Source organism: Ailuropoda melanoleuca, chromosome 6 (genome assembly GCF_002007445.2).
Source record: "Ailuropoda melanoleuca isolate Jingjing chromosome 6, ASM200744v2, whole genome shotgun sequence".
NCBI lineage: Eukaryota > Metazoa > Chordata > Mammalia > Carnivora > Ursidae > Ailuropoda > Ailuropoda melanoleuca.
The window spans coordinates 88,494,216-88,504,821 of NC_048223.1; positions in this window are offsets into that span (position 1 = coordinate 88,494,216).

The window sequence follows — 10,606 nt, forward strand, 5'->3', positions numbered from 1 at the left end:
TTTTAATATTTTCTAAGAGATAATGAAAAAAATACTATTAATCAAAGCAACAGGTATTTACAAAATAAAAACAGGTGACTATGAATCAAAAACAAATGAACATACAAAAGAAAAGTAATTAGACATCCATGAAATGAAAAACATAATCCTTAAAATAAAACCAACCTTAAATCTCAATAGAGGGGATAAAAACCGGGCACAGTAAAAAACGAACTTTTAATAAAATGGAAGATAGTGTTCTAAAATTTATGCAGAATGCCATACAGAAATATACAGCAATCAAAAGGGCTAATAAGAGCCGAAGAGTTGAGTAAAGCTGAACGTCGGTAGGGACAAGGGGTCCAGGCACCTCATACACGGCTCAGGGAAGCATGTGCTATACTGCAGCTCTTAGGAGAGGCAGTCTCGTACTAATTAAATTAGGCGTGTTCCTGGAGAGAGGTAGAGCATATAGATGGACAGATAAAGTAAATTGGTAACACATGTTCTAGGCACATACAACGTCACTCTGCGCGGTTAGAAGTAAGGAACTTCATGAACACACAGCATGGCCGGCTCTTACAAAATACANCTCTGCGCAGTTAGAAGTAAGGAACTTCATGAACACACAGCATGGCCGGCTCTTACAAAATACAGTGTGGGGCGAAAAACTAAGAAACAAAATGATCGAAATAACACAATAAATTAAAATTAAAAATTAAAAATTCTTGTTTAGGAAACAATACGCTCATTAAAAATTCCTGTTCAGGAAACAATACGCGTTTTTAAGATCTCATGTGAACAAAACGCTACCCATGACGTAGACTGGAGTGGTCCCTCTTGTAGGACGGCGGGGGGAGAGGGTCTTGTGACACAGAACAACTACATGAATAAAACCAGAGAGCAACTTGCGTGGTCCGGGCAGCATGAAGTGAGGTGTGTGAGTACCTTGACCCTCTGTGTCCGAGCTCCACACACAGAGAAAAATTAAAAAAGGAAAAAGGAAGCATGGATATTTAGAAGGGGAGTCAAGATACAGGGAGGGGCCTTGAGAATCTCAGCATCATCTAATGCAGGGTCCAGAAGTAGAAGGGAAAGAGGAGGGGCAGTGTTTGAAGGGGNGTAGACTGGAGTGGTCCCTCTTGTAGGATGGCAGGGGGAGAGGGTCTTGTGACACAGAACAACTACATGAATAAAACCAGAGAGCAACTTGCGTGGTCCGGGCAGCATGAAGTGAGGTGTGTGAGTACCTTGACCCTCTGTGTCCGAGCTCCACACACAGAGAAAAATTAAAAAAGGAAAAAGGAAGCATGGATATTTAGAAGGGGAGTCAAGATACAGGGAGGGGCCTTGAGAATCTCAGCATCATCTAATGCAGGGTCCAGAAGTAGAAGGGAAAGAGGAGGGGCAGTGTTTGAAGGGGTAACAGGTGAGAATTCTCAAGAGTTCACAAAGGAGAGGACGTTCAGATGGAAAGCACATACGAAGATCAAAACAAACCTATATCTGAATCTGCAGTGTAATCGATAAACGAGATGTCAGAGAACTGAAATGTTGACGTTCACCTGGGAGATTGCCCAGGAAGGAATCACACTCAGCACCTCCCAACCAGCCACAACAGGGGCAAGGAGACATGGAGGATTATCTTTAAAGGAACTGTCAGCCTAGAATTCGGCACCCACTTAACTCCTATTCCAGAGTATTCGAAATAAAGGCGTTTTCTGACATATAAGCCTAAGGGGTAGTTTACCACTTACTTACCTTCACTGAAAAGCTACTAAATGATGAGTTTCAGCAGAAAGGAAAACAAATCCCAAGAAGGGTGGGATACAAGAAGAAATGGTGATCAAGATAGCTGATAAACTATGTTGGTAAATACAATTAACTCTTGAGAGAAAGATCCATTGATCTGAAACATGGATCTAAACTTCTGGAAGGTGAGGGGGCCAGGGTGTTTGTGGGCACTGGAAACATGCTGAAGCAATGTGTCTGGGATGCAGGTAGAGAAACTGAATAACTTTAGACATTGCTAGAAAAATACAAATGTGATTTTGTAAGGTGACAATTCTAGAGGAACATATAACTTCCAAAGCAACCAGGTGAGAAAGAGGAAGAAAGAAAGCATTTATTAATCCAACAGAAAACTGGAAAAGAGAAAAAAAAGTAGCCCCCCCAAAAAAAAAACATAAGTGGAACACAACATTACATGACAGAAATAAGTAAAAAAAAAAAAAAAGGAATAATAATGCCTATGAATAGAACTCTCCCACTAGAAAATGCAGATAATGAAATTGGGTTTTTCAAATTATAACATAAGCTGCTTACAAAAGATTTACCTTAAACTAAACAAGTCAGAAAGGTTGCAGATAAAAGTGCGAGTGGGGCAGGAAGGGGATTGAGGGTAAAACGAGAGAATCCAGGCTAATGCTCACTCCATCAAGGAATTAAGGTCACCATGAACTTATAGATACCTAAAATACAGCTTCAATGTGTATCAATTGGATATATATATTTATAAATAAAGAAATATGTGATATAGATACATACACAATGACTTAAAATGAGTAACTGAAAAACTCATGGCTACAGTGTGGGATTTTAAGAAACTTTTCTCAGAAACTGGTCAAGGTCAAACGAAGACCTTCTTCCAAGGTCAAGAGGACGAACCCTCAACCTGGTGGTATGGTGTGGTCATAATACTTCAACAGCTTTGTGGCTGGCTTCCAAATGCTACGCTTTACTGATCAGGGTAACACCCCTTATTTGTCTACCCACACGTGGCCAGTGCTATGGCAGGTACTGGAAGCCCAGGGGTGGTCAGGGATCCGTCATCTGCCCCCAGGAGCTCACAGACCCTCCAACAGACAAACTTTTAGGGTCAAGGATGGCATTCTGGCTGGCAGACAACAGGAGGCTTGGGTGATCCAGGAAAGATTCCTGCAGGAAGAGTCACCTTATCTAAGCCGTGGACACAGGTAAGGATCAGCCAGGTAAGGAAGGCAGGTGGGGCCGGAGGGCAGGGGGATGGACTCAGAGGTATGAGACAGCACGGTATGCCAGGCAGCTTGGCTGTGTTTCCTGGAACATAGCAGGCAGAGGGGAAGGGAGCAGAGGAATGAACGGAAGGAGCAACTGGGTCATAAAGAGATGGGTTGTCTTGATGAGCTGTCTGGACTGCCCCTCGAAGGTGATGGGCCAAGATGTGACAAGCCCTGGGTTTCCCCACCCCTCTGGCAGCATTGTGGGGGGAGAGAGATTGGGGTCAGCAGACAGACTTCCATATGGGCTGCTGCCCCTAGGGGATCCTGTCAATCAAGCAATTCGTGTTCCCTTGTTTTTCCTTCCCCTCCACATTTTCCTAGCACCTACATTGTGCTAATCCGTGCTTGCCACTAGGGGAATGGAGAAAAATAAGATCGGGCCTGTTCTCCAAGGGTTAATAGTTTAGGTGGGGAGATTGGCACCTAAGTGGTTCCTGTATAATGCAATGAAAGCTATCATGAACTGGTGGCAAGGTTTCTGGGATGACTGAAAATAAGCTGATAACTCTCCCTGGGAGAAGCAGGGAGGTTCCTTGAGGAAGCAGCATCATATATGCTGAGTCTGGAAGATGGCCAGGCTCTGGCAGTGGGACCTTCACGCAAAGGTACAAAGGCGTGGACACGTGCAGTGGTGGGTGGGGCTATGAGAGTTCAGGGGTGGAGGTGGCTTCATCGTCCACATTTTTCTTGGATATGGAAACAAAGAGCCAGACTGGTTAGGCTGCTTGTCAAAGGCTTTGCAACTTGTGAAGGCAGCCACGATCAGAACCAAGGTCTCCCGACCCAAGCCTTTGCTCCTTTCACTACTCCAGCTATATCACCTTCTCCACTGCTGTCTTAATTTTATTCAAAGAAATGACAATGAAAATGTATTTTTCTGGAGCGACGCATTTGGGGTGTGCGCATGTGGGTGTGGGTGTGGGTGTAAATTTGCTGCAAATGAGTGTGGTTCTGGGTGCTGTGTAAGCCAGATATCCATCAGCCGACCTCTGAAACCATGCCTTTGTGGGTGACAGATGTTTGGATTCAATTATGATGATGGGAAAGTTGCTTTTCCTTCCAAGCAAAGAAAGCATTATTTGAGGGTGAAAGGCAGCCATATATAACACTGGTGATGAATATTGTTCATTGTGGAAACACTCTTTAAAAGTGCCCTGTTTAAAAGAGGGAAATGCATTCAGAAGCTTTTAACCCACTGGATTTAATTGCAACCGAGTGCCAAGATAAACCCCCTGTTAACAAACCTCCAGCTTTCCGCTGATTGCTCACACTTGCTCCCAGCTGTGAGTGGAGAATGGAAGTCAGATGCTTGGGTTGGTTGCAGTGCACAGAAAGATTTCACATGTAAGCCTCCAGCTGCTGTACAAACAGGAAAGTGTCCTCTCCTGGAAAGGATGTCCAGGCTGGGGGAGGAGGGGAAACCTAGCAGAGCCCTGCAGGGTCATCTGTGGACTAGCTCCATGGTCTTGCCTATGATCAAGCCTCAGCCAAAGAGCCACCAGTTACTGAACGAGATGGGACTGATTTGCAGCTCACCTAAGGCTCACGGAAAGTAAATATTTTTCCTTAAACATCCAGCATGATATTTTCATTCATGTTCCGAAGTTGTCCCAAAGGGCTTGACTTGCGTTCAACTCTTCTTAAAGTACATTTTGTTCATTTTAACAGATAGTCATCGACACCTGCTATGTGCCAGACACTCTGAGTTGCCCAGCGTTCTTCATCAGAGAGAACTGTAGGGAGTGGAACAGAAAAGTCTAGCGCAAACTCTTTTACTGCCCATCTTGATTAGATCATCAACCGACATTTTCAGAATTAAGAGCAGATTGAAAAAGTTGAGAGGGAAGGAAATGGGTCCATTGTCTCTGTCCAGCTTATGGTCCTCCACGCACTGGGCAGCTACAGACACATGCTGGTATCTTAGCTGTGCGGGGGTGGGGGGCAACACCCTCTGTCGCCCACCTCTGGCCCTTTTCCTACTTCATCTCCATGGTCACCTGCATATTCTTCCAACCTCCAATTTTACACAGTGTCTGCTCACGCCATTCCCCCTTGCTAGATGCATTTGTCTTCTTAGATGAGGCATCCTTCAAGACAATGCAACAAGATGACCTTTGCCTGGGTAATCCACGTTTGCCTTCCCAGTACTCAGTAGAGATAGGGATGAATGTTCATATTTTATATTCTGGGAGCTCTAGGGACATTATGATATCCAAAGAGTAAATATCCACCATCGAGACTTTAGATTCAGAGTTTGTATGTTTATAACCAAGGAAGTGCGTAAGAAGAGGGTAGTAGCACGACATTCTCACCTACGATGTGTCCTTGGCCCACATTCTCTCATTTAACTGCCCCAACAACTGTGTGGAGTGGGTGGTTTGTCCTCCACCCAATAGAGATGAAACTTGAGGAAGTTTGCATGACCAGGATTACACCACAAAAAATGGTGAGGCAGAGAGTTGATCCTAAGTCCATCTGCCTGCCTCAACTCTACCATTCTCTGTCAGCCAGAGGGGGCTGAGATGCGAGCTAATGCTCCCTCTCGGGGTCTCTCTGCCATCTGGGAGTAGAAGGGACCCTCTGTCTTCCTAGCTTGGAGTCAGTGCGTTGCTAGTGCGTGGCCACACTGTTCATGCGCAGCATTCTGCGTACTCGCTGTTGTGGTTGAGACAACATACGCCACAAGGACATGGCAAGCGTTTGGCCAAGCATGTGTTCAGCTCTCCTCCAGTTCAGCAGTCAGGAAGGAACAGTCATTTCCAGAGGCTCAGCTGGCTTTCCTGCTCTTCGGCGGTCAGCTTGAGACTTCACTAGATCCAAACAATGCTGCCGATGCCATCCTTGGAAATGGCACTCTGCCACGATGGCCTGCTCTGTACTGCTTCCGGAGGGACTGGAAGAGAGTGCGGAGTGGTCGTCAGTGAGTCTGGCTCATCCGAGCTGCGGGCCGACCTCAAAAGGACCCTGCCATTAGTTTGAGAGCATCCTGACAGCAAAACTGTCCCTGGGCAGCTCAGCAAAGCAGTTATGTGACGGCAGCCCAGAGCGACCGCCCCACCTGAGCGCCCCAGAGCCACCCTTGAATGTGGGGAGCAACCTCATGGTTGACCAGGTTATATTCTGGGAGCTCAAGACACAACCCTGACTGAGGGAGGACCCTGCTCTGGAAGGTGAATTCATTCCCATGGCAAATCTTTTCAAAGGTTAGATGGTTATAAATTGAACTCGAAATTTGGTATACACTGACCAGTCAGCTTACTAAACCCACTGTGGATGAGATGGTGTCATACACCCAGAGGGAAGGCCCTCCTTCACGGACTTCACTCCCACCCATTCGATGAGGAAACAGAGACTTTGTCACTTGCCCAGGTCACATGGGAGGGGTGGCACTGCTGGACTCTGAACTTGGGCCCCTCAACTCCTTGGTGACACTCTTCTGGGAAACCTGTGTCGTTTCCCAGAAAAGGAGCAGAGCTGCGTGGGCTCAGGAGGCCTGGAGGGGTGGGGGTGGCAGTGGCGGGTTTATGGGCGTCTCCAACCTATGTGTGTACGCGTACGTGTGTGCTTGAGTGACACCGTGCCCCCAGATCCCAGAACCTGTCCGCATTTCAAAAACCCCATCACACAATTGGCACATTCAAAGAGTCTTGGGCTCCAGTGGGGACTTCAAAGGGCTTTACAAAAGTTCTCTTATTTGGTTTATAGGTCTCTAAGGCTGCATGTGTTTTTATTTTTTTGCACCAAGTGGTGGGGAATGTAATTAAACGTGAACATTAAAATGTCAGGTAGTAATTAGCAAAGAAAAAGGGCCTGTGCTGCCTACCAGGGGTCCTCGTCCTTCAGGCGGGCTAGACGGAGCTGGGCATGGCCCCCAGGAGCTTAGGCTGGGCCCAGACCTCCCAAAGTCCACCACACTAGCCCACAGCAGGGGTCATCAGGGCCCACCATGCTGGGACCAAAAGATCATCTATTCCCATGTGTGGCTGGTTATTACTGAGCACCTGTTCTGTGTCAGGACCGGGGCTGGACTCAGGGACAAGAGAGGCCACAGACCTAGCCCCACTCAATGAGGCCTTACCAGGACTCACCAGGACCTACCAGGACCTCACCGGGACCTCGCCAGGACCTCACTAGGCCTCATCAGGCCTTACGAAGCTTTACCAGGCTTCAACAAAACCTCACTAGGCTTCACCAGGCCTCAAAAGGACCTCCCCAGGACCTCATGAGACTTCACCAAGGCCTTACCATGCCTCCCCAGGACCTGCCCAGAACCTCCCCAGGCTTCACCAGGACCTCCTCAAGGCCTCCCCAGGACTACCCAGGACCTTATTGGGCTTCACGAGGACCTACTTCACCAGGCCTCCACATGCCTCCCCAGGCCTCTCCAAGGCCATCAGGGCCTTGCTGCCTCTTCAGCGTTCACTCCTACTGTCCCTCAGGCGCTGTGCTGCAGCCCCGGTTCACTCTCCACTCCTCCAGGCACGTGTGCTTCACCTCCTCAGGGGCTTGGTCTATGTTGTTCCCTCTGCTGGAAGCCTTTCCCTCACTCTACCTACCAACGCCTATGGGTCTCTCAGGATTTGGCTTAAAAGCCACCTCCTTAGAGAGCCCTTTTCTGACTCATAATCCTATGACACATTCCTCCCACCTCATCTTTTTCTCTCAAGGCACCGCCGTANGGCACCACCGTATCTTCCGTTCCTTCCCTACACTTACCTCAGCTTGTGAATCTATTTTTCCGTATGTGTTTATTCTTCAACACCCCCTCCCTGCCTGCTGCTTCCCGTTGGGTGGGGCCGGTGGGTGAAACCAGAGCATGGGGATCCATGGCCATTTGGGACAGTTGTAGGCTCTACTATTAGGTTAGCTCAGTCCTGAGCAGGCAATGGGCTCCGTCACCCCTGTCGCTGATGGCAGTGGGGTGCTGGGTTCTGTCTTGTCCTCCTTTTTTTTTTTTTTTTTAGATTATTTATTTATTTGACAGAGAGAAAGAGAGACAGCCAGCAAGAGAGGGAACACAAGCAGGGGGAGTGGGAGAGGAAGAAGCAGGCTCATAGCAGAGGAGCCTGATGTGGGGCTCGATCCCAGGACTCCGGGATCACGCCCTGAGCCGAAGGCAGACGCTTAACCGCTGTGCCACCCAGGCGCCCCCTGTCTTGTCCTTCTGGCCTTGCTACCTTCCTTCAGTCAGGCCTCCCCTGTCCCTTCTAGAGTGTGGCCACAGCCTCCTCCTGTCTCCTCGCCCCAGGCCTCCCCTACACCCGCTGGGAGAGCTCCCCACAGCTGCCAAGTCACAGTTCCTACAGCAGGGTTTGTTTTAAATCCTTCGGTGGCTCATTCTGTGCTGCTACCATACAGCTGAGCCCCCCTCCCAGCACATCCCTTGAAGGCCACCAACAAGGAGCCCAGAATATGCCATGTGTGTCCTCTACACTTCCCCACCTTTACCTGAGCCCTGTCCCAAATGCTCCTCTGGGTCTTCCCAGAGGCTTTCTTTCCTGCTGGAGGACAAAGCTCCAACATCATCTGGGACCTGCCTGAGCTTCCCTGCTCTCCCAATGGACTCGTGGTGCTAAGCACTAGTGCATCTTCCCTACAAGCAGGGCTGAAAGGGGTCGAAGGCCCTGAAGGCAGGCTGGGCCCATCACACCGTGGTTTTGAAATCTGAGCTCCAGGTTATGGTTCAGCCCGTACTTCAGGCATAACTCAGTGGTTGTGATTCACATCGTCACAAAGGTGTGACCTCAGCCACAGCCCGAGTGTGTGCTCTCGGGAACCCCGACAGGAAAGGCCTCCTTCAGCAGCTTTCTGCTCCTGTTTCTGTTCCTGACACAAACCAGGAGATCTCACATCTTCTCTCCCCGAGGTATATCCAGAGCAAAGAGGGGCTGACTTTCTGCACAAGCCAGTTCACGGAAATGTAATAGTTAGAATACATGAGAGCCGCTCTCTAAGATGGTCAAAGCTAGAGAATCCGAGTACTTAAGTAAGACCTATGGGCCCGACGTTGCAGCATTCAGCATCTCCTCCTGTGTTCAGCACCGGGCCTTGGGGCACAGGGGCTCTGCCCTCATGAAGATCACTTTCTAGTGGGAAAAGGAGACAGATATCAAATCAAAAAGGATCCCCCCAAAATAAAAAAGTACAGCTGTGGAAAATGCCATGACGGAGCATGCCTGCTGTGTGCGTGTATGCTAACACACTTGAGGACTGTCTCCTCATCAGGGAGACCACGTATCTGCAGAATGAGATAGAAAGCCACGTGAAGAGGAGAAGTAAGAACTGAGTGATGACAACAGCATATGTAAAGGCCCTGCGGCAGGTGGGAGCGTGGTGATGATTCAGGAGAGAAAAGGCTTGGGAGGCTTGAGAGGAGGGCAGGACAGTACACAAACAGACTCTGGCCAGAGGCAGGGATTTATCTCCATACCAGAAGCAATAAGAATCCCAGAAGGGGTTGAGAAAGGAGCAGTCCACTTAGAGTGAGGTGTGGCTGCTGCGTGGGAAGCCGGTGTGGGCCTAAGACGAGGGGAAGGATTTGGGCTAGAATGGAGGGTGTGGGCATGGAGGGAAGTGGGCCACACATTAGCCCTGGGATGGGTTGGACATGGGACTTGGGAAAGCAAGGTGCCACGGATCACGGGGTCTCTGACACATCTGTTCATGGATGGTGGTGCCCTCTACTGACCTTGGAGAAGCCACTTCTCCAGCGGGGGCCGCTTCCCCCTGGGCAATGAAGACTCCTTCCCTCTGATGGCCGCTGCTCTTTCTCCCATCTCTCAGCTCCCCTCCTGTTCTCTGCCTCCTTCCCCTGGAGGACACCGACTACCTGAGTTCCCACGTCCTCTTCTGCCCCCAGAGCAGCCTGTTAGCAATCCTACAGGGAGTCAGCTAGCCTTGCTTGGCAAATAAAGAAACGGAGGCCCAGCAAGGTTGTGGCCCGACCTCAGCTCGACCATTCAGCCAGGCAACAGCTGTTCTAGAATGCCTGCCCCCACAGCGTGCCACCCTGAGGAGGTGAGCCAGACCCCAGTGAGAACAGGGTTTTCTTACTCTGGACACTGAGGACCCAGCACAGACCCTCAAGTCTGCTAAGCAGCGGACTGGGCACTTACCTACCTGACTTGGGCAGCTGGCCGTGGCCTGTTGGCCCCCTGACATGCTCTAGCCTCAGGGAAGAGGGCTGAGTCGCTGGCGTCCTGGGCACAGAGGACCAGGCCAGCTTGGGTATACTTGTTGGCTGAGAAGTAAAAAGGGGACATTGTTTGTTGGATATTGTTTTAAAAACACACCCTCTGACAGGCATAATCAGAGGGCCGTATGGTATATGGCTGTCTTGTCCCGTGGGGGCCTCTGCCTCCTTGGCCTGCCCTGTCTCTCGTGTCTCAGAACCATGAAGATAAGATCATCTGACAAGTGCATAGGGACGGCATCAGCCCTCAGAAGGACCTCCCCAAATTGCTGGTGAAGGACATCTCGTGGCCCTTGCACAGCAGGTAAGCGTCCCCCACGCTTCACCTGCGTTTCCTTCGGCTTCATGCCAGACTATTCACCCGGGATGGCTTGGGAGTGATGTGCACTTCAAC